Genomic DNA, 23,085 nt, shown 5'->3' with positions numbered 1-23,085 from the left:
TTTTAACAAACCGACAGAATGGTTATGGGGACATTATCACTCATAGTCGCCAATTTATTTCTGAAAGATTGCTTACAACTCATAACAACTGCTTACAGAGTCATATTTTCACCTGGTGGCAGAAAGTGGAACTATTATTTTTTTTCAACTTGGGCCACGAGCGCACAAATTAACGAACATACCTACGATATTTCAGCTCCCTGCAATGTATACAGCCTGCACTACAGCATCAGTTATAACGACCCGGTACTTTTCCTACCACATAAATTGCCCACAAGGCCACTACGTGGTAATTAATCTCGCGGCGGGCGGAGGTCGTAATGTTTTGCTTCAGTGCTGTACTGCATAACACAAAATACTAGAGATCGGTGAAACAGAGGCGTTGGCCGACATTGGCTGAACCTCCTGAATGCCGAGTCTGCAGTGATAGTTTGTCATCATTGTGTGTGAGCAGCAGGATAGTAACGTTAAACTATGAGGTGCAGCATCAACGTAGTCTCTCTCTCTCTCTCTCTCTCTCTCTCTCTCTCACTCACACTTACACTCACACACACACACACACACACACACACACACACACACACACACACACACAAAATAGCCACTTCTATCCAAGTCTGAAACTTGTAGCGAGGCCGTTGTGCATATAGCATATACAGAACCTGACAAAAAACGGAGAGTTCATTCTCGCAGTTTAGCTTCGTAGACGTACACACCACTAGCGGATATGTAAATAATTACACTATCAGTTCTCAGTGCCAGATAGAAACGTCATCAGCCTGCGTTGCTGTTGTTCCTGTTTAGCGTTGTTACGTGACCTGGTACGGTATATGAAGTGCGCGAACAGCGGCAGATGTTGAGCGATCATTGTGAAAGGCACGGAGATGCCGCGTAAACGTGTGAGACAGCGTTATCAGCACCTGACACACAGGCACCTCATTGTGGTCTCCATTTGGACGCCTAGTCGACTCGCACAGTGTCCAGATTTGTGGGGCATTCGGGTGTGACAGTGGTCCGACGTTGGACTGTATGGATTGGGATGGACACGTCTGACCACCACAAGGGAGGGTCGTCGTATTGGGCATCGAGAACACCGCAGAGTCTTCATATCAGCGCCTGCCATTCGAGAACAATGAATGGACCTCCTGCAAACATTCTGTGTCGTCCGTCATCACTGATCAGTGACCAGCAGCAGCCGGGGTAGGTAATCAAAGTCCGGTCCGTAGGCTGCCGTTAATGCGACACTAACACGTGCTTTCGGAGTAGTGGTCCTACCACGAAGCACGAGCTGATATTGAGTGGTGCGGCATTCTGTTTGTCGACGAATCACAGTTCTGGACTACCCCAGTCGCCAAGAGTCGACGAGTATGGTAGCGACCTGAGGATGGGTCCCATTCTTCCAATGTTTTGGAGAGGCACAGAGGTGGTACTCGGTGTCAGGCTGTGGGGAGGCATCGCTTGTGACTTCGGGTCACGGCTGGTGGTGATCGTGGGAACTTCTACGGCGCAGCAGAACTTCAAGGACGTCCTGTGTCCTCATGTGTTGCCTCTCACATGTGCCAGTATTCGAGATGACAATGCTCGTCTCTCTATGGTGCTTGCGTGTATGAACTGTGTGCGTGATGTTCAGGTAAAATCCCCACATCTGTCCCCAGTAGAACGCGTGTGGGACCAGCTCGGGTGTCAACTCTGTCAGAGTGCCAGTTTCCAGAATATCCAGGACCAGTCACAACAGTTGAGGGTCAGCTGACTCCAAGAGTGGAACCGCATCAGTGCAGCATCCAGACCAGACGGGTTGTTGAGGAGTGGGTCAGTACAGCCAAGTGCTTTGTATTAATTATTTCAACAAGGAATGCCGTGGCTTTGTCAGACTGACAGTCCGCATACGACTTGTACTCTGCACTGTATCTATATACAGTGAAGAGCCAAAGAAACTGGTACACCTGACTAATATCTTGTAGGGTCCCCGCGACCACGCAGCAGTGCCGCAGCACAACGTGGTATGGACTCGACTAATTCCCGGAGGGAATCGACACCATGAATCCTGCAGGGCTGTCCATAAATCCGTAAGAGTACCAGGGAGTGAGGATATCTTCCGAACAGCACGTTGCAAGGCATCCCAGATATGCTCAATAATGTTCACGTCTGGGGAGTTTGGTGGCCAGCGGAAGTGTTTAAACTCAGAAGGGTGTTGCTGGAGCCACTCTGTAGCAACTCTGTCGCACTGTCCTGCTGGAATTGCCCAAGTCCGTGGGAATGCGCAATGAACATGAATGGATACAGGTTATCAGACAGGATACCTATGTTCTTGTCGCCTGTCAGAGTCGTATCTAGACGTTTCGGGGATCCCATATCACTCCAACACACACCTCACACCATTGCAGAGCGTCCACCAGCTCGAACAGTCCGCAGCTGACACACAGCGTCCATGAATTCATGAGGTTGTCGCCATACCCGTACACGTCCATCTACTCGATACAATTTGAAACGAGACACGTCCGATCAGGCAACATGTTTCCAGTTATCAACAGTCCAATGTCGGTGTTGACGCCTCCAGGCGAGGAGTAAAGCTTTGTGTCGTGCAATCATCAAGGGTACAGGAGTGCGCCTTCAAATCTGAAAGCCCATATCTATTATGTTTCGTTGAATGGTTCGCACGTTGACACTTGTTGATGGTCTAACATTGAAATCTGCAGCAGTTTGCAGAAGGGTTGCACTTCAGTCACGTTGATTCTCTTCAGTCGGTGTTGGTCCCGTTCGTGGAGTATGTCTTTCCTGCCGCAGCGATGTCGTAGATTTGATGTTTTACCGGATTCCTCATATTCGCTATACAGTCGTGAAATAGTCGTACGGGAATATCACCACTTCAACGGTACCTCGGTAATGCTGTGTCCCATCGCTCGTGCTGCGACTGTAGCACCATGTTCAAAATCCCTTAAATCTTGATAACCTGCCATTGTAGCAGGAGTAACCGATCTAGCAACTGTGCCAGACACTTGTCTTACATAGGCGTTGCCGACCGCAGCGACGTATTCTGCCTGTTTACGTATCTCGGTATTTGAATACGCATTCCTATACCAGTTTCTCCGGCACTTCAGTGTATCAATTATTTCTGCAACGAATGCGGCATTCTCGTCAGAGTGACAGACCGCATACGACCTACACTCTGTTCTCTACCTATATGAAAGAGAACGTTCTCTCCAACTGCAGTACGAGAAAAAAGAACTATGAACGACGGAGAGAAAAGCTGTTCTCTTATAATTGCCTCATACATCACCGACGTGAAGTGGCCTGCAATTGCCGTGTACGGCGGCAGCGTGGAGTCTGGTTGAGTAACAGGAGTGCGTCCGTCCCGCTGGCCGATTTCGAAACCGCCTGCTCATAGTGTCTGCGCCAACACGGGCGATATACCTGCGTTAGCGCGGGCTGCACCCGGAACAATAGACGCTGCCGCTCAGAACACTGAGCACGTATACAGTGGACGTGCCGCCGCTCACGTTCCGTTCTCCAACAACTCTTAGCATCCCGTGGCACAGGTTGTAAAACATTCTAACAATTATTTTCTTGTAAGATTTTGTCTTAGGAGGAGAAAAGTTCGTTGATATTGATCACTACTGGTGCTCATTCCGACGTTTGGATGGGGGCATTTTCCCAAATCCTCTCCATCTGTCCATAGCTGTCTCACTTTACACAAAACATAACGCGCTCCACACAGTTCGTTCACGGTTCATCTCTTGCTGTCTCTTTCCCCTCGGTTACTGTGACTAGACTGTCCTCATGTCTCGGTACGCGTGGTTCATCGGCATAATTGGAACATTTCTTATCGTCTACCATTCACTCCGTACTGACTTGCAAAGTATAGACGTACACTTAAGTGCCAAAGAAACTGGTATAGGCATGCGTATTAAAAATGGTTCAAATGGCTCTGAGCACTATGGGACTCAACTGCTGTGGTCATTAGTCCCCTAGAACTTAGAACCACTTAAACCTAACTAACCTAAGGACATCACACATATCCATGCCCGAGGCAGGATTCGAATCTGCGACCGTAGCAGTCGCACGGTTCCGGACTGCGCGCCTAGAACAGCGAGACCACCGCGGCCGACGCGTATTAAAATACCAAGATATGTGAACAGGCGTAGCGGTCGCCAAAGCCTATGTAAGACAACAAGTTTCTGGCGCAGTTGTTAGATCGGCTACTGCTACTGCATTGGCAGCTTATCGAGATTTAACTGAGTTTGAACGTCGCGTTATAGTCGGCGCACAAGCGATAGGGCACAGCATCTCCGAGGTAGCGATGAAGTAGGAATTTTCCCTTAACGACCATTTCACGAGTGTACCGTGAATATCAGGAATCGGGTAAAACATCAAATCTCCGACATCACTGCAGCCGGAAAAAGATCCTAAAAGAACGTCACCAAAGGCGACAACGTGACAGAAGTGCAACCCTTCCGCAAATTGCTGCAGATTTCAGTGCCGGGTCATCAACAAGTGTCAGCGTGAGAACCATTCAACGACACTTCACTGATATGGGCTGTAGTAGTCGAAGGCTCACTCTTGTGCCCTTGATGACTGCACCACGCCTCGCCTGGGCCCGTCAACACTGATGATGGACTGTTGATGACTGGAAACATGTTGCCTGGGCGGACGAATTTCGTTTCGAATTGTATCGAGCGGATTCGACGTGTACGGGTATGGAGACAACCTCATGAATCCATAGACCCTGCATGTCAGCAGCGGACTGTTCGAGCTGGTGGAGCGTCTGTAAAGGTGTATGGTTCGAGTGATATGGACCTCTGATACGTCTAGATGCGACTCTGGCAGATGACATGTACGTAGGCATCCTGTCTGATCACCTGCATCCATTCATGTCCATTGTGGTTTCCCACAGACTTGGGCAATTCCAACAGGACAGTGCGACATAGTTGCTACGGAGTGGCTCCAGCAACTCTCTTCTGAGTTTAAACACTTCCGCTGGCCACCAAACTCCCCAAGCGTGAACATTATTGAGCATAGCTGGGATGCATTTGAACGTGCTGTTCAGAAGAGACCCTCACCCCCTGGTACTCTTACGGATTTATGGAGAGCGCTGCAGGATTCATGGTGTCAGTTCTCTCCAGTACAACTACAGACATTAGTCGAGTACATGCCACGTCGTGTTGCGGCACTTCTGAGTGCTTGCCGAGGCCCTACATGATATTAGGCACGTGTACCAGTTTCTTTGCCTTTTCGATGTACAGCAGTTGAAATTTCCGTTCTGAGAAGCCGTAGGTGACATGTAAAACTGATGCCTGACTTTTCGTCTCAGACTGCAAGAGACATCTTCGGTGGTGACACGACGTGCGTCAGGGGTCGAGGGACTTCCGAATGTATAGAGAACACCAGCATTTGTAGAGTGATATAAAGCACTCCGTCTTCAGTCCACGAGTGGCCTACCGGGACCATTCGACCGCCGTGTCATCCTCAGAGGAGGATGTGGATAGGAGGGGCGTGGGGTCAGCACACCGGTCGTTATGATGGTATTCTTGACCGAACCCGCTACTATCCGGTCGAGTAGCTCCTCAATTGGCATCACGAGGCTGAGTACACCCCGAAAAATGGCAACAGCGCATGGCGGCCTGGATGGTCACCCATCCAAGTGCCGACCACGCCCGACAGCGCTTAACTTCGGTGATCTCACGGGAACCGGTGTATCCACTGCGGCAAGGCCGTTGCCTGTTTGTAGAGTGATACCGAAAACTTCGATTTCCTCTGGCTGGCGCCATCGTTCTCTGTTAAAAGTAACCGATCGTATTGCTGTTGGCACAAAGACAAAATCCAAGCGTAACCGAGGTAACACCTCCTTCCTTTCTGTTACAGTTATTACGGTATTTCTGGATCTCTGTACCTTCTCTGTACATGTGCTCATGATAATGAGTTGCCTCCGATATGTTAGTCTCACGGAATTTTACACGGTCCAGTCACATTAATGTGATGACAGCTTCTGGTCGACGTCAACGTGCAATAACCACTCACAGGTGACTGCACGAGCAATGGAGGGTACGTAACGCGTACCAGGAGCCCGCGGAAAACAATGCAGTAGTTTTCGTAATGTGAAACGGAGCGATTCACCTGACGTCCAAACGGCCGCGGTCATTGGCTTTCGGGCCAAGGGTGGAAGCATATCCGAAACCGTTAATTTTTTTAAACTGTGTGTGCCGCCTTGGCTTAAGCATCCCGTACATGACTAAATGGCGCTATCCAAAACCAACGCCGCAGCAACTGAGAGCCATATATTACAGGGTGGACAACAGCTGCGGAGATGTGTACGGGCGAAATGACGTGCAGCTCTTGACCAACTGTCCCCTCTAGAGATGAGTAGTTCGCGAACGAACGGGTGCAAGGGAACGGTTCACCAAGATGAACGAAAGGACCGAGGAACGAATCCCAAGGAACGATCGGTTCATAGTTCACTTCGGTCGCGGCGGTCTACTAATAGTTTCCGGGAACGAGGAACGATCGGTTCATAGTTCACTAGTTCAGTTCGGTCGCGGCGGTCACTTCGGCAGTTCTCGTTCCAGCCTCGGTCGGGTGCTCGTCTCAGTCTCGGTCTCCCTCGGCCGCACTCGTCGTTCTTCGTATGACCACCCGTCTCAGTTCCACTGCCGATTGCTCCTAGTTAGTTCAGTATGCAGTTGTTCATTTCGTTCACTGCGCTCGTCCATTTTACCCGTGTTCCAAACTGTTCTTGCACTTGGGTCTGGCTATTCAGCGTCCACGACCGGCAATCAAAAAGTATTTTATAGTTACGTAAATTACATAAAAATTTCGTTGTATGTAATAGGTACGTCTTTTCAGGTAACAAAAGGGCATATCAGCTCACTTCATTATATCGATGAACAGCAGAAGACATAACAAGGCAAGTTTTTTTGTTATTCATATATTACAGACTTGATTTAGCAACTCACTTTCAATAATTTTCTTAATTTTTAGTGTAAGAAAATTCATATAAAACGATTTTCGTGTATCTTTCATATACAAAACATTACATTTACGAAGGCTCTAACTATTTTTAAGTTTGGTTGTTTCCTATTTGCATTATCTGCTACTTTGGTTTCCTAGAAAAAAAAGTGGGTTGTGGGTCATTTTGGCTCAGTAGCAAAAGCGGTGCGTCTCCATTTGAAAAGACATAGATTGACATAAAATCGTATGTATTTATTATCTCAAAAACATTGGTTCAGAAGGAGCTTTCAAACCAAAAACTTTATTACTGCGAACTTAATTATTATTATTATTATTATTGCTGCATTAACTTTAATAATGCAACATAAAAACCCAGTTTTTACTAAGCGTGTGACGCAAGTATGATGAGAAAACCACATTTTATTTTATGCTTCCATAAAGTCTACTTCGCCTACGAACTCAGGGACAACGTGAAGTATATATAGGGTGTAAACGATTATTGTTTACAACGTAGCATAGCTATGTAGTGGAAGTCGAAACGAAGAATTGTATACAAGACACTTGTGGTCTATTAAGTTGGGAAACAGCCACCAACAGATTTACAAGACTACATGCGTTATAGCCCATGCGCGTCGCGTGAGATTTTCACGTTCTCTTCTCCACCTCTCTACACATCGTCATCGATTGCTTCGCCATTGTTGCTTGCATTAGCTTGTTATTTCTTCACTGCCTAATTATTACATGTTTGTCTGTTTGTTGTATCTGCTCGCAACGGGCAACACATCGTCCGTAATCGGCGAGCAGTCTGTACTCAGGGCCGGTTTTCCGCACGCCACCCTATATTATTTCCCTGCGATCAGCCACACAACGACCGAGCGAGGTGGCGCAGTGGTTAGCACACTGGACTCGCATTCGGAAGGACGACGGTTCAATCCCGTGTCCGGCCATCCTGATTTAGGTTTTCCGTGATTTCCCTAAATCGTTCCAGGCAAATGCCGGGATGGTTCCTTCGAAAGGGCACGGCCGACTTCCTTTGCTAATCCGATGAGACCGATGACCTCGCTGTCTGGTCTTCTCCCCCAAAGTAACCCAACCCAGCCACACAACGCTACAGTTGGCTAAACGAGAGGTTCTGCAGAATCACAGAAATTACTTCTAAAAGCGTAAGAATTCTGTAATGAATAAAAACTCTATACTCCAGGGGATAGGCAAGTGCCCTCCATCCTTCAGTCACCTACACTACTAGTTTTCAGTTTTCATAAGAAGCATATACCAAGCACAAATGAACGATGAACGAGTAAAAATGAACGGTTCCCAAAAAAGAACGATCAGCAGTGAACTAGTTCCCAAGATGAACGAGATTGCCCATGTGTAGTCCCCTCAGATGAACCGAGGGTGTGCCAATGTCGCTGCGTATGGACCTTCGCAGCAGGTGCCTGGTTCCCGGACCCACCGTGACAGTTATCCGTCGGCGACGAAAGCTGGAGTGTGCACGCCGGTATCGCAACTGGACGTCTAATCAGTGGCGACACGTGGACTTTCCAGACGAATCACATTTCATGCTGTTTGCATATATAGGTCTGCAAGAATCGTCTCAAGTGTCCAGGCCAGAGGAAAGAGCGTTATGGTCTGGGGAATGTTTTCTTAGCATTTCCTGAGGGATATCATCATCCTGGAAGACGCAATGGATCAACATTTATACGCGTGTATCACTGGGGAGTATCTCCATCCCTACATGGAGTTTGTTTTTCCTCCGCACGATGGCATTTACCAGTAAGACAGTGCAACGTGTCACTCAGCTTTCACTGTACGTGCGTCGTTCGAACAGCACCAGGACGGATTTAGTGTATTCCCCTGGCCACCAGACTCCTCGCATTTACAGTACTGGCCATTAAAATTGCTACACCAAGAAGAAATGCAAATGATAAAAGGGTATTCATTGGACAAATATATTATACTAGAACTGACATTTAATTACATTTTCACGCAATTTGGGTACATAGATCCTGAGAAATCAGTACCCAGAACTACCACCTCTGCCCGTAATAATGGCCTTGATACGCCTGGGCATTGAGTCAAACAGAGATTGGATGGCGTGTATAGGTACAGCTGTCCATACAGCTTCAACACGATACCATAGTTCATCAAGAGTAGTGACTGGCGTATTGTGACGAGCCAGTTGCTCGGCCACCATTGACCAGACGTTTTCAATTGGTGAGAGATCTGGAGAATGTGTTGGCCAGGGCAGCAGTTAAACATTTTCTGTATCCAGAAAGGCCCGTACAGGACCTGCAACGTGCGGTCGTGCATTATCCTGCTGAAATGTAGGGTTTCGTAGGGATCGAATGAAGGGTAGAGCCACGGGTCGTAAAACATCTGAAATGTAACGTCCACTGTTCAAAGTGCCGTCAATGCGAACAAGAGGTGACCGAGACGTGTAACCAGTGGCACCTCATGCCATCACGCGATGTCATACGCCAGTATGGCGATGACGAATACGCGCTTCCAATGTGCGTTCACCGCGATGTCGCCAAACACGGATGCGACCATCATGACGCTGTAAACATAACCTGGATTCATCCGAAAAAATGACGTTTTGCCATTCGTGCAGCCAGGTTCGTCGTCGAGTACACCATCGCAGGCACTCTTGTCTGTGATGCAGCGTCAAAGGTAACCGCAGCCACGGTCTCCGAGCTGATAATCCGTGCTGCTGCAAACGTCGTCGAACTGTTCGTGCACATGGTTGTTGTCTTGCAAACGTCCCCATCTGTTGACTCAGGGATCGAGACGTGTCTGCACGATGCGTTGCAGCCTTGCGGATAAGATGCCTGTCATCTCGATTGCTAGTGATACGAGGCCGTTGGGATCCAGCACGGCGTTCCGTATTACCCTCCTGAACCCACCGATTCCATATTCTGCTAACAGTCATTGGATCTCTACCAACGCGAACAGTAATGTCGCGATACGATAAACCGCAATCGCGATAGGCTACAATCCGACCTTTGTCAAAGTCGGAAACGTGATGATACGCATTTCTGCTCCTTACACGAGGCATCACAACACCGTTTCACCAGGCAACGCCGGTCAGCCGCAGTTTGTGTATGAGAAATCGGTTGGAAACTTTCGTCCTGTCAGCACGTTGATAGGTGTCGCCACCGGCGACAAACATGTGTGAATGCTCTGAAAAGCTAATCATTTGCATATCACAGCATCTTCTTCCTGTCGGTTAAATTTCGCGTCTGTAGCACGTAATCTTCGTGGGGTGACAATTTTAATGGGCAGTAGTGTAAACCAAGTCGAGAATTGTGGAATCACTCGATTGGGCTCTTCGCGCCGTGATTCATCAACCGAGAAATCCGGCGCAGACGGCCTTCAATCTGGAGTCGGCATGGCTCCACATTCGTGTCAGTACCTTCCAACATCTCATTTACTCTCTTCCTGCACGTCCGCACTGCGAAAGGTCGCTGTTCTGGTTTTTGACCGGAAGCCGCATTAATGTGAGTGAACCGTGCATTTCTTGGTTTCCATCTCGTAAATTACGTTCTGCTACGGCTGAAGTGTCAGTATGTCCGAGGCGGCAGTTCTTTTTGCGTTCCGCTAAGCCTGTTTTAATACTTATATTTGTAGTTCCAGTGTGTAGTCGCCCCAACTACATGAATTTTTACACGCGTCAGGTGTCTCTAGTGAATGCCTTTCATCCTTTGCCGTTCTTAAACATTCTTTTAGTTCCTTGATGGGTCCAAATAAAGTTTCAACCCCTTACCTTGCCAATACTTTCCCGATGTGATCCTTAATCTTGTTAATCAAAGCGAGTGAGTAGCCGGAGCCCGTCCTGGTTTCTTCTCTGCTTGGACGAAGTCCTCGAGCCGTCACCTTACTAGACTAACCATTCTTGGTCGAATGTTTGGTCGGAACGAAAAGAAAACTCCCTACAAATTTTGCAGTGAATTTTGCCCCAATTTTCAAAGACGAACGAAGCTAGAGAAGTGGACAGAAGCTGTGTCACATTGACCAGCCGCGCAGGGTAGCCGCTTGGTCTCAGGCGCCTTGTCACGGTTCGCGCGGCTCCCCCCTGTGGAGGTTGGACTCCTCCATCGACCATGGGTGTGTATGTGTCGTCCTTAGCGTAAGTTAAAGAGGAATTATTTCACATTTGGTCTGAAGTAATTTAGGAAAACTTCGGAAAACAAAGCCGTGTGATTGGACGGGCATGTAATCGAATTCCTTCCAGTCTGAGGTTCAAATGGCTCTGAGCACTATGGGACTTAACTGCTGAGGACATTAGTCCCCTAGAACTTACAACTAGTTAAACCTAACTAACCTAAGGACATCACACACATCCATGCCCGAGGCAGGATTCGAACCTGCGACCGTAGCGGTCGTGCGGTTCCAGACTGTAGCGCCTAGAACCGCTCGGCCACTAAGGCCGGCGGATTACAACATGCAGAATGATTTTTCGTGTGCCATCTCTATAACAGTGACACAACAGAGCAAAATTAACAAGCAGAAATACTAGTTCCAAGCAGTTCTTCAAACTTCTAAATAGGCTAATAAAACTTTGCAAACTGTGCACTACGTAATAATGTGTAAAGTTTGTTTTTTCAGTTTACACCCGAATTCTGTGTTTCGGTGGTATTTATTTCTGTTCGTTCAAAAAATGTTAAAATGGGTTGAAATTCTAAGGGACCAAACTGCTTAGGTCATCGGTCCCTAGACTTACACACTACTTAAACTAAAACTAACGTATACTAAAAACAACACACACACAACCATGCCCGAGGGAGGACTCGAACCTCCGGCGGGATTTCTGTTCGTTGTATCTATAAAATCTATAACAGCCATCTAACATTTTGAACCCATTATGTGTCTTCTACAGTTGAGTACCGATGTGTCGACTGGAATGCAAAAGGCTTCTTCCAGGTTGTGAAAAAATCCATAGTTAGTATCGTCAACGAAACAACTGGCCTCAAGAAACGTGCAGTATTACAGGTACAAGGCAATTTCCAGTGGCTCGTAGTACAACTTTTGACGGACGTCTAGCAAACATTGTCTCACAATGTTGATGTATGTGCCTTATGATCCTTATGAACACCCATTGCGTTTCATATGACACACATATGCAACATACGTGAATTTTGCCGTACATGCGCTCTTAACGACAGCTTTCTTTAAGGTCCATAAAAAAATGGAGTGTTCGCCTGTCTCGGAAGAATTGGCGAAATTATAGTACGCAGTATTGAAGTTCAGTGCTGATGTTAAATGGCAGTTACATTCACAATTACTGTGTAAAAAACCTAAGCGTTGCACAGAAAAGAAAGGCAATTCACAGTCGCCGCAAGCGTACGGAACCTTGTGCATACCAGCACGACAGTGTTGCGCTATTGTGGCTAAAGTACCGTTACTACCCAAGACAAATGCTTAGCCGCCCGTTAGAAACAAAAACTCACCTTCGTCGCTTAGGACAGGCGGCTCGAGACACCGGAGTATATTTCCTGTTTGTCCCGTCGCGTCTTCCTGGTGCCGCCATTGTTTGCTTACCAGCTGTTACTGACTACCGACCAAGCCATATGCGCGGAGAATTAGTTCTCCATGACATTTATGACTACACGTCGTTCAGCTGGAAGCGCCTCATACCATCTCCTTCGGTTCGTGTGTAGTTGCATTCTAAATCTTTTAGCCAGAGAAGAGAATAAAGCAGTCGCTTCAGAGAACAGTTTTTATTAAAGTGCCGCAATAAATTGTGGTTAAACAGCCGATTACCTGGCATTCTTCTGCTATTTATTTATAACTCTTCTAATCTCTTACTTTCCCCTCCCCCCCACTCCAACATTCAAAAATACAGCCCTTTTATATACTGAAACGCCAAAGAAGCTGGTGTAGGCATGCGCATTGAAATAGACAGATAGGTGAACAGAATACGGCGCTGTGGTCGGCAACGTCTATATAACGCAAGTGTCTGGCGCACTTGTGAGATCGGCTACTGCTGCTACAATGGCGGATTATCAATATTTAAGCGAGTTTGAAAGTACTGTTATAATCGGCGCATGAGCGATGGGACATAGCATCTCAGAGGTAGCGAGCGATGAAGTGGGGATTTTCCCGTATGACGACTTCACGATTGTATCGCAAATATCAGGAATCCGCCAAAACATCAAATCTCCGAGATCGCTGCGACCGAAAAAAGATCCTACAAGAGTGAGACCAACGACGACTGAAGAGGATCGTTCAACGTGATAGAGGTGCAACCCTTCCGCAAATTGCTGCAGATTTCAGTTCTAGGTCACCAACAAGTTCCAGGGTGCGAACCATTCAACGAAACATAATCGATATGGGTTTCTGGAGCCGAAACCCCTCTCGTATACCCTTAATGACTGCACGACGGCCGGCCGGTGTGGCCGTGCGGTTAAAGGCGCTTCAGTCTGGAACCGCGTGACCGCTACGGTCGCAGGTTCGAATCCTGCCTCGGGCATGGAAGTGTGTGATGTCCTTAGGTTAGTTAGGTTTAATTAGTTCTAAGTTCTAGGCGACTGATGACCTCAGAAGTTAAGTCGCATAGTGCTCAGAGCCATTTGAACCATTTTGAACTGCACGACGCAAAGGTTTAGCTTCGCCTGGGGCCGCCAACACCGATATTGGACTGTTGATGACTGGATACATGGTCGGACTAGTCTCGTTTCACATTGTATCAAACGGATGGACGCGTACAGGTATGGAGACAATGGCATGAATCCGTGGATCCTGCATGTCAAGTTGGTGGAGGGTCTGAAATGGTGTGGGGCGTGTGCGGTTGGAGTGATTTGGAACCCCTGATACGTGTAGATACGACTCTGACAGGTGACACCTACGTAAGCGTCCTGTCTGATCACCTGCATACATTCGTGTCCATTGTGCATTCCCACGGCCTTGGGCAATTCCAGCAGGACAATGCGGCACCTCACACATCCAGAACTGCTACATAGTGGCTCCAGGAACACTCTTCTGGGTTTAAACACTTCCTCTGGCCACCAAACTTCCCAGGCATGAACATTATTGAGTATATTTGTGATGCTTTGCAACGTGTTGTTCAGTACAGAACTTCATCCCCTCTTACTCTTACAGATTAATGGACATCCCTGCAGGAATCATGGTGTCAGTTCCCTCCAGTACTACTTAGTCGAGTCCATTCCACGTTGCGTTGCGGCATTTCTGTGTGCTTGCGGGGCCCCTACACGATATTAGGCAGGTGTTCAGTTTCTTTGGCTGCTCTTCAGCGCCGTAGATTTTTCTCGAAACCGTCGGGATAAAATAGTGAAAAGTGTTTCGTAATAATACGTAACTTACTTACCAACACCCGTGCCGCCACCATTTTTGCCCGACAAACTTCCCTCCATTACCTAACAGACAATTCCGTGATGTGATGGCATCGGGCTCCACCTATGAACCGATCCCTTCTTTTACTCAAGCTGTCCTATATTTTTTGTCCTCCAAATTTGATGTCCAACTCGATACCTGCTCGTTAGTATAGTTTTCCGATCTACCCAACTAACCCTTACCATTCGTCTGGTGTTCCAGCACCAGTTGGCCTGGGGTCCCTTTGCTCTGACCTCCGCCTTCCCCCTCCAGCCAAATTGAAAGTCTGCGTCAGGTTACTTTCGCAGACACTAACCGACCCCCCAGTGCTGCGTATCTCATACAAACATCAGGCTGGACGTTTCCATTCGACCAAAGGAAATAATAGTCCAGTCCTCACTTTGGCTTTTTTTCTGTCAGTTACTGGCCAATTTCTTGGTGCACTTCCAGAATGACGGCGACGTGGATAGTTTTTTCAACAGCAGACTTGTACAATTCAGGTCTCAGCCAAATCGTCCACTGCTGGGAAGACTCTGTCGCATTCAGGGATGAGTGCGTAGCAAAAGACAAGCACCTTTTTCGAGGTGGTAATTAAAACTTTCTGCCCGTATAAGAACGTAGACATTCAACGGGATGCGTCCACTTCCAGGAGCACAAAAGCTGAAGCCGTGGACAGGTGAGGTGAAGAGCAGTCCGTCGCGCTCCGCAGATGGAGCCTGCGGTGATCTGGTGCTGGGCTGGAGCTGGAGCTGGAAGGCAGAGGCAAAGGGCAGAGGTGAAGGCGAGCGCCGAGCGCTGCCCGTCTCCACACTCGCCGCGTCCCTGCTTCGGCCCCAGTCCCTGTCCCGTGATCGCCAGACAAAGTCGTGCCGCTGCAGCGCCAGTGGTCCGTCTGCTGCCGTTTTAAATCTGTCATACGAGGGTCATACCGCAAACCTGTCCCCCCTCTACCCTCATAAAATTTTAAAATTTTGTGCGTTGCTGGAACAGCAACTGCAGGATAAAACCATCGTGAGGAAATATTAAACTGCCAATCAGTTGCAAAATTGAAGTTTTATTCAAACCCCTTGACAATGATTTCCTTCTTTAGAAGGAAAATTGTGACAACCTAAGTACATGTTAAGTTACGATTATAACTCGTTACGAAAACAAAAATTACTCAAACTTACTGGGTTACATCTTGTAGCCTTGGTACTTTGAACTACATCCGAATGGCGTCAGTGAAATATATAATTTCACCTCCATAATTTTAAAAACATGTACTTTACTAACTTGTAGCTAAAGCACTATCGTTGCGTACGTAACGCTTGATCTAAGGAGAACTTCCGGCGACAGCGAGCACTAGTGGTATGGGCGAGGAGGATGCGCAATAGTGAATGAACATTATTATGCGAATCTAGCTTGCTGGCCGTTGTGGCCGAGCGGTTCTAGGCGCTTCAGTCTGAAATCGCGCTACCACTACGGTCGCAGGTTCGAATCCTGCCTCGGCCATGGATGTATGTGATGTCCTTAGGTTAGTTAGGTTTTAGTAGTTCTAAGTCCCAGGGCACTGAGTACCTCAGATGTTAAGTCCCATAGTGCTCAGAGCCATTTGAACCATTTTCGCTAATGTAGCTTAAAACGTTAACATTAAAATCACGACCTTAAAAACCACATCATACTTAGTACTTTAAACATAGCTGCGCTGCAGCAACGGTTCCACGTAATCAGACTAAGAGCAGCCGACCAGTTGCAAAGGATAAAGTAATCTTTACCTAGGTTTCAATAGATATAAATCTATCTTCTTCAGAAGACGGCAGTATTATAACAACATGAAGTGATATGTCCTTATCGTTTAGGCAGATGTTTGCCTAAACGATAAGGACATATCACTTCATGTTGTTATAATACTGCCGTCTTCTGAAGAAGATAGATTTATATCTATTGAAACCTAGGTAAAGATTACTTTATCCTTTGCAACTGGTCGGCTGCTCTTAGTCTGATTACATCATATTTACGTGTGTTCTCGTGTAAAATTAACAGAATGGCATACAACTAACAAATTGCCGTCATGAAAGGGTTATTGAAGTATCTCGCGTCCGTCGGCCGTCGTAATTTAATGCATTATTTATTGGTAATGTTGATTGTTGCCGACTTACGTGGTGAGCCTTAATCAAAATGATATTTCATTCAATTTTGATTTACAATTAAATGCTTTTGTGAAGTTCTCTTTTTTTTAACAATATTAATCTTCAGTACAAATTATTTGTTACGTTGATGAACGTTAGACTCGCTGAATCTTAAAACATGAGTATATAAGTTGAACAATGGAATAAACTTTTCATATTAATTTCCTCGGCTAGTCAGTTCACTTTAAAGCAAAAAGATCTTTAGTTATTAATTACAATTGCGGCCCACACACGCGCGAGAGTATTTTTTTCTCGCCTCCGTTAACCATTGCATTGTAGTCGGAGTCCTGGCTCTGGCTCTCGGCTGTGGTACTGAAAATAAGAATCTTAAAGCTACGTATTTTCTGCAACGTCGGGCGGCTGTGGAGAAAAATGTATATTATCTTAATAGCGGGCGAGTTTTTCGCTTCCGCTAAATTTTATAAGTTAATATCGCCACGTAATGGCGTCGTCGGCTGCATCGGCCGCTGCGATTGTTGCACTGTAAATTACTCGAATGTAGGTTAATTCGAGGAAGGCGGACATGAAATCGGGATCACCTCTTACAAATTAAAAGTGAACAATAATATTAAATCAATATATTATCTGCTTAATTAGTACAAATATGCTTACATTTGCCAGCACTCGCAAGATGTCCGTCTACACGCACCCACCACAAGAGAAGAAGTGAAGACGACTAAAAAATTAACAAAAGAGCGTATCTTGTCGTCCCTTTAGATCATTTTGTTACATTTCTTTGCCCTCGAAACTTACACAGAGAAATTATTATAATACGGGTACATTATAAAAATGTATATTATTCTATTTTAAAATGTCTCTTCTTTATAAATACTGTTTTTTAAGTCTTTTCGTATTATTTCACAGGGGACAATATAAGTAGTATAAATAATAACCAGTATAATAAGGCCCGGGGAAAGCAGAAGGAGAACGGGAAAAGGGGTGGATATGAAACGATGAGGAAAAACTAGCTGGAGGAAAGAAGGTGGATTGGGGAACTTGATAAAAACCGTATATGACTGAAAATGTACATATCTAATAAACAGCGAACGTCAGAACTTCAAGAAACACAGTTCCACCAGAAAACGAAGAAGAAACACAGTACCACCAGCATCAGTAGACGAGGGAAATGACTGTAGTCACCTGGAAGATCGAGCTGCCTCTCTGTTACGTTAACGAAGGTATAAGTCTGAAACTATCTAGAAAATTCCATTTAAATGAACGGGTGCAGCTCATATTAGCAATTTAAATGAACAATAGCAACCCCAGTCACTGAGCATGAAGTTCCTCTGTATGGTGAACGTGTAACCGTAGGGTGTGGCTTCACAGCTACGCTCATCATGGGCCCATTCTTTTCTGAGCAGGTTGGCGCTCAAGGTCCAAAGGCGTGCAGTGTGGCTGGCCAGCGTTACTGCGATATGCCTCGCCAGCATGTCATACCCGCCCTACAGCAGAGAGACGCATTGAACTCAACAGCTTTCATGCAAGATCGCGTCCTACCGCATATCGCTCGTGAAGTTCACCTGCTTCTCCGAGATGCACTTGGGAACGATCGAATTGTCAGCCGGTCGTTTCGAGATGCTTGGTCGGCGCGATAAACCTGATGTGAATGCCTGTGATTGCTGTTTGCGGGGCTGCCTGAAGGACAGGGTCTACCAGGGGAACATCCACACACGTGCCGATCTGAAGCGCAGCATATCAAAAGAGGTGAAGCGTTCCCTTAAAAAAACTGTGCTGATAAACGTCTTACATTATTTGATTTTCAAACAGCTGAACAGAACTGAACGTACTCAGACATTTCGCTCTTTACCCATTCTGATCAACATTAAACTGACACACAATATTTTTAGCGCAACGCAATCTGACTTTCAATAATCCCTACAAAAGAATGACCCTGACTAACAATAACCTATACCTTTCATGAATCACTTACCTCACAAAAATCTTCGTTACTCGAACTACTGCAATAGAGCGAGCGCCACTACTGCCAGCTAAATAAAAGATTCTAACTACTGAAGGCACTAACTACTGATAGGCATAGTTAGCAAGTGAAAGATTTTGATAGAGAACAAACAATGTATTTACCTTAATAATGTTCCAAAGTCATCATATATATATATCAGTTCATGATATCCAATATTAAAAATTTACTCTTTCTGATGGACACACGTCCAGATGGTCCGCTCTCAAAATTTTGCCATTTCTCTCCCCACATCCACCACTGCTGGCGGCTCACCTCCAACTGCACAACGCTACGCGCTGTTAACATCCAACTGCCTAAGACTACTATGGCGAATATTCCAACAGTGCCAACCAGCCACAGACTGAACACAGCACAGCCAGTGATTTTCATACAGAGTGCTAGGTGACGGTACCAACCTAAAAACCTGAACAGCCTACTTACAGAGGTAGCCAGCATACGTACGGACATGCTTATTTCTGCTGTGCAGAATGCAATCCTGCGCTTTCAGACTCCTCTGGACACTGATGGGAGCCCTGTTGAGCCGCTTTTTTAGCAGTAATGATACCGGTATGTAATGGTATGATGTTACCGTAGCAGCACGTTAAAAGGGTTCCACATGAATTGATTCTGCATTATTCCTCTTCCCCATGCCCTTGACATTAATGATACCAAGTTTGGTGCTGGTACAGTAATTAGTTTCCTTGTCATAGCGTGTTAAATACTGAAAGTTTAATTATTATCACCTGGTACATTGTTAACACTATAGGTGCTGTCGCCTGCCGGAGTGGCCGTGCGGTTATAGGCGCTACAGTCCGGAACCGCGCTACTGCTTCGGTCGCAGGTTCGAATCCTGCCTCGGGCATGGATGTGTGTGATGTCCTTAGGTTAGTTAGGTTTAAGTAGTTCTAAGTTCTAGGGGACTGATGACCACAGTAGTTAAGTCCCATAGTGCTCAGAGCCATTTTTTGAGGTCCTGTCAGTCTTCCTCCGAGTACTCCAGACGTTACTTTTACATCTGTCGATTTCCTTCCGCTCCGTTTTTGTCGGCAGGTTTCTGGTTCGTTGTGCATATTCCAACCTCTTGGATTAAGGGGACGGCCGCGCGGGATTAGCCGAGCGGTCTTAGGCGCTGCAGTCATGGACTGTGCGGCTGGTCCCGTCGGACGTTCGAGTCCTCCCTCGGGCATGGGTGTGTGTGTTTGTCCTTCGCCTGATTTAGGTTAAGTAGTGTGTAAGCTTCGGGACTGATAACCTTAGCAATTAAGTCCCATAAGATTTCACACACATTTGAACTTTTTTTTGATTAAGGGGACGATGGAAAGGTGGTGGTGGTGGTGGTGGTGGTGGTGGTGGTGGTGGTGGCGGCGGTGGCGGCTGTAGAGGAAATGGAGATGATTTTCTTCTCCGTAGTGTGGTGGTGTAAGGCAGTGTTGTGGAGGGCTCTTTCTGTCGGCGCCCAGCAGCTTGGCTGGTCGCAGGTGCGGAATCAGCGAGAAGCTGGAGGAGGGCCGCGACGCTGGGGACGCAGCACGCACGGCCCGGGCTGCGCGCGCACCGCACGCACCGCACGCACTACACGGCACGCATCGCATCGAGCCGTGCTGCGCCAAGGCCGACCCGACCCTGCGTGACCCGCGAGCCGGCGCCGCCCCTCAGCTCGGGAGTCTGGTGGGAGAGAGGTGACCCAGCTCCCGTGACGGCGGTCACACGTAAAGCACGCGTAGAGCGTCTCTAAAGCCGTCGGCACACGGACCGTGCATCCGAGCGTTGAGCATGCCGAGTTTCTGACGTCACAGCGTGGAATAGCACGCTCGGGAGTGTTTCCGAACGTGGAGAGCAATATCTGGCATGTCAGATGTTCTGGGCGTGCGTCTGAGCGGTGACCAATGAGATGGCACAACGCCGCCTACGTCACAAGCACGGCGTCTCCCTTCAGTACAGAGTTGTGAGGCGCCATATTGGCATTCATTTCAAGCCGATATGTATATATGCCGTTTCTGAGCACCAGCAAATTGAGAATCACTGAAAAACCCGTTGTTAGTTGTGTGATTCGTTCCAATAAAATAATGAGAAACATCATATTCGTGGCAAAAGAATTACCTATTGTAACTTGCGTAATATGAGAGTGGGCTATTTGAAGGCAGCGACACACTAAAGATCCAGCCAAAACACATTGTCCTTGGTACAATGTGTTATAATTACATTTCAGTTAGTAAAATATCTACGATTAAGGTTTTTAGCAAGAGGTAAGGTACTGTGATTAGATTCGAAAAGTGTGGTGTTGGTTTAGCTTAATGAATTAACAAAAATTTGGCGAAATAAAACCCATTTCATTTGATAATGTAAGCTGTAATGCTTTCCAAACGAAAGCGACACAAAAATAAGAAATCCGTATGATCTAAGATGGAAAACTATACTAAGGGTAAAAATGTTGAAGAACCTCTGGAAAAGGAAAAGATTCCGATCCCCAACTTGCCAGAAAAATTCATATGGATGCAGGTCACAGGTGGTAGCAAAATGAGGAACCTTCTCAATTATGCTCTGAAAGCATTTAGAGATGAACGTTCAATTGTTTGGAGTGGTTCTGGAGGAGGAATGGGTAAAGCAATTAGTTGCGCTGAAATCGTCGAGAGACGGAATAAAGATTTGCATCAGATAACTAAGATCTGCTATCGCAAGATGGAAGAGTACTGGGAACCACAAATGGAAAATCTGGACACACTGGTTGTAATTCGAGAAATCCCTACAATACATATACTTCTTTCAAAAGACCCACATGATAAAATTGAACCAGGCTATCAGGCACCATGAAGTTTAGACACATTCTGGCGATCCACAAAAGGGTCTTCTGAACATGTGAGGAAACAGAATCAGCCAAAACGCAACAGGGGTCCTCGGGTATCAAATGAAGAATTTCCTGCAATGGGACTACGATCAGACCAGAGAAAACCAAAGCATGCTGGCAGCGGTAGGATACCACCAAAATCTGGTGGAGATAGGCAGAGGAGGATTGCCACATCTGCTGGGGGCTCTGAAAGTGGTCAATAGACTTTAATGTGAAATGGAAAAAAAATATGAATAGCGTCACTGTCCAATAATGAGTTTTTTTGTTGGGGCGGTGGTTCGCGTCCTGACACAACCAATTTTTTTTCCTAACATTCGCGTTTTTATTAGGTTCTCATACTTTATTATTAGTTTAATATAAGTATAGACCATAATATTTGATGTAATTAAATACAAGTTCACTTTTTTTTGAGGTGTGACTTTGTTCGATTGGCTTAATCTAGAGGACAGCTTACGCTACTTCTATAAAGATATTTTGCTCCTTCTTCTTTTACGCTTCGTAATTCACATGTTGCAAAGATTCTGCTACTGGGTAGGAACAGTGATCAAGTAAGACTGACCTTGGGGTTTTACTAAAATGTGGGAATGATGACATAATGTTTATCTTATGCGGAGAAGTATTCCAAATTTGTAACGCACTGTTTGTAATGGAACTTTTATAAGCCTGTGCCCTTATTGATGGGACATGGTACTTACCTCTTGGTCGACGATGGAAGAAATGTGCGTTTTAATAGAGGTGACGTAGGAATTTTACGCGCTCCCGTTGAGTAAACAGTGTGATTAACGAACTAGAAACATCCCTCAACTGCCGCTGGAGTGCGTTGCGATCGCGTATACCACGTTGGGGCCCACGTACCGTATGCACAAGTCGCATCGTTCCGGAGCGTTCAGCAGCACGTTGAACTTGGCACGCTCAACGTTAACGTTCGACCGGACGGTCCGTGTGCCGACGGCTTAAGGCGCAGCAGCGTTATTCGCCTCTCAGTAAACAGCCGCCGACGAAACTTGCGCTTGACCGCGCCTAACTCCTGGTACTGCAATGGAAGATGCCCTAGAGATACAAAGCTGTTAACAGAGGTATGGATTTGCACACGGTCACCTGTATACGTAAAAGATTTGTAGACAATCGCTGGTGGGTGACGTCGTTGGGACTGGAACCCGTGTCTCCCGGACACTAAACAGACGCACTGCCACCACGCCACCCTGGCACAGTGACCTTTGCACATCTGCACGGAGTACCCTGGAATGTGTGGTCTTATAGGACAAATATCCAAGGATTTCCACCCAATAATATCCAAACAGCAGACTCGGTACAAAAAAAAAAAAAAAGGTTCAAATGGCTCTGAGCACTATGGGACTTAACATCTGTGGTCATCAGTTCCCTAGAACTTAGAACTACTTAAACCTAACTAACCTAAGGACATCACACACATCCATGCCCGAGGCAGGATTCGAACCTGCGACCGTAGCAGCACCGCGGTTCTGGACTGAAGCGCCTAGAACCGCTCGGCCGGCGATATTGTTGTTGATAAACCCGCTGCGAAGCTCGTCCGTTGTGGTGCGCTATGTAGTAAGCAACAACCATATCAGTGTACTCACTCCAGGTGTATCGCTCCATTAGTTGGTTCAAATGGCTCTGAGCACTATGGGACTCAACTGCTGAGGTCATTAGTCCCCTAGAACTTAGAACTAGTTAAACCTAACTAACCTAAAGACATCACAAACATCCATGCCCGAGGCAGGATTCGAACCTGCGACCGTAGCGGACTTGCGGTTCCAGACTGCAGCGCCTTTAACCGCACGGCCACTTCGGCCGGCTGCTCCATTAGTAAACAGAGACAA

General features: G+C 46.6%; 2 pseudogenes; one reads left to right on the top strand and one right to left on the bottom strand.

Moving 5' to 3' along the window:
* Positions 1-5,598: 5,598 nt before the first annotated feature.
* On the bottom strand, positions 5,599-5,716 carry LOC124551639 (annotated as a pseudogene).
* A 15,044-nt stretch (positions 5,717-20,760) lies between these two features.
* LOC124550711 lies at positions 20,761-21,447 on the top strand (annotated as a pseudogene).
* Positions 21,448-23,085: the final 1,638 nt, after the last annotated feature.

Source organism: Schistocerca americana, chromosome 9 (genome assembly GCF_021461395.2).
Source record: "Schistocerca americana isolate TAMUIC-IGC-003095 chromosome 9, iqSchAmer2.1, whole genome shotgun sequence".
In the NCBI taxonomy this organism is placed as follows: domain Eukaryota; kingdom Metazoa; phylum Arthropoda; class Insecta; order Orthoptera; family Acrididae; genus Schistocerca; species Schistocerca americana.
Note: the sequence above shows the minus strand (reverse complement) of the source record. Positions and strands in the feature narration are given on the sequence as shown.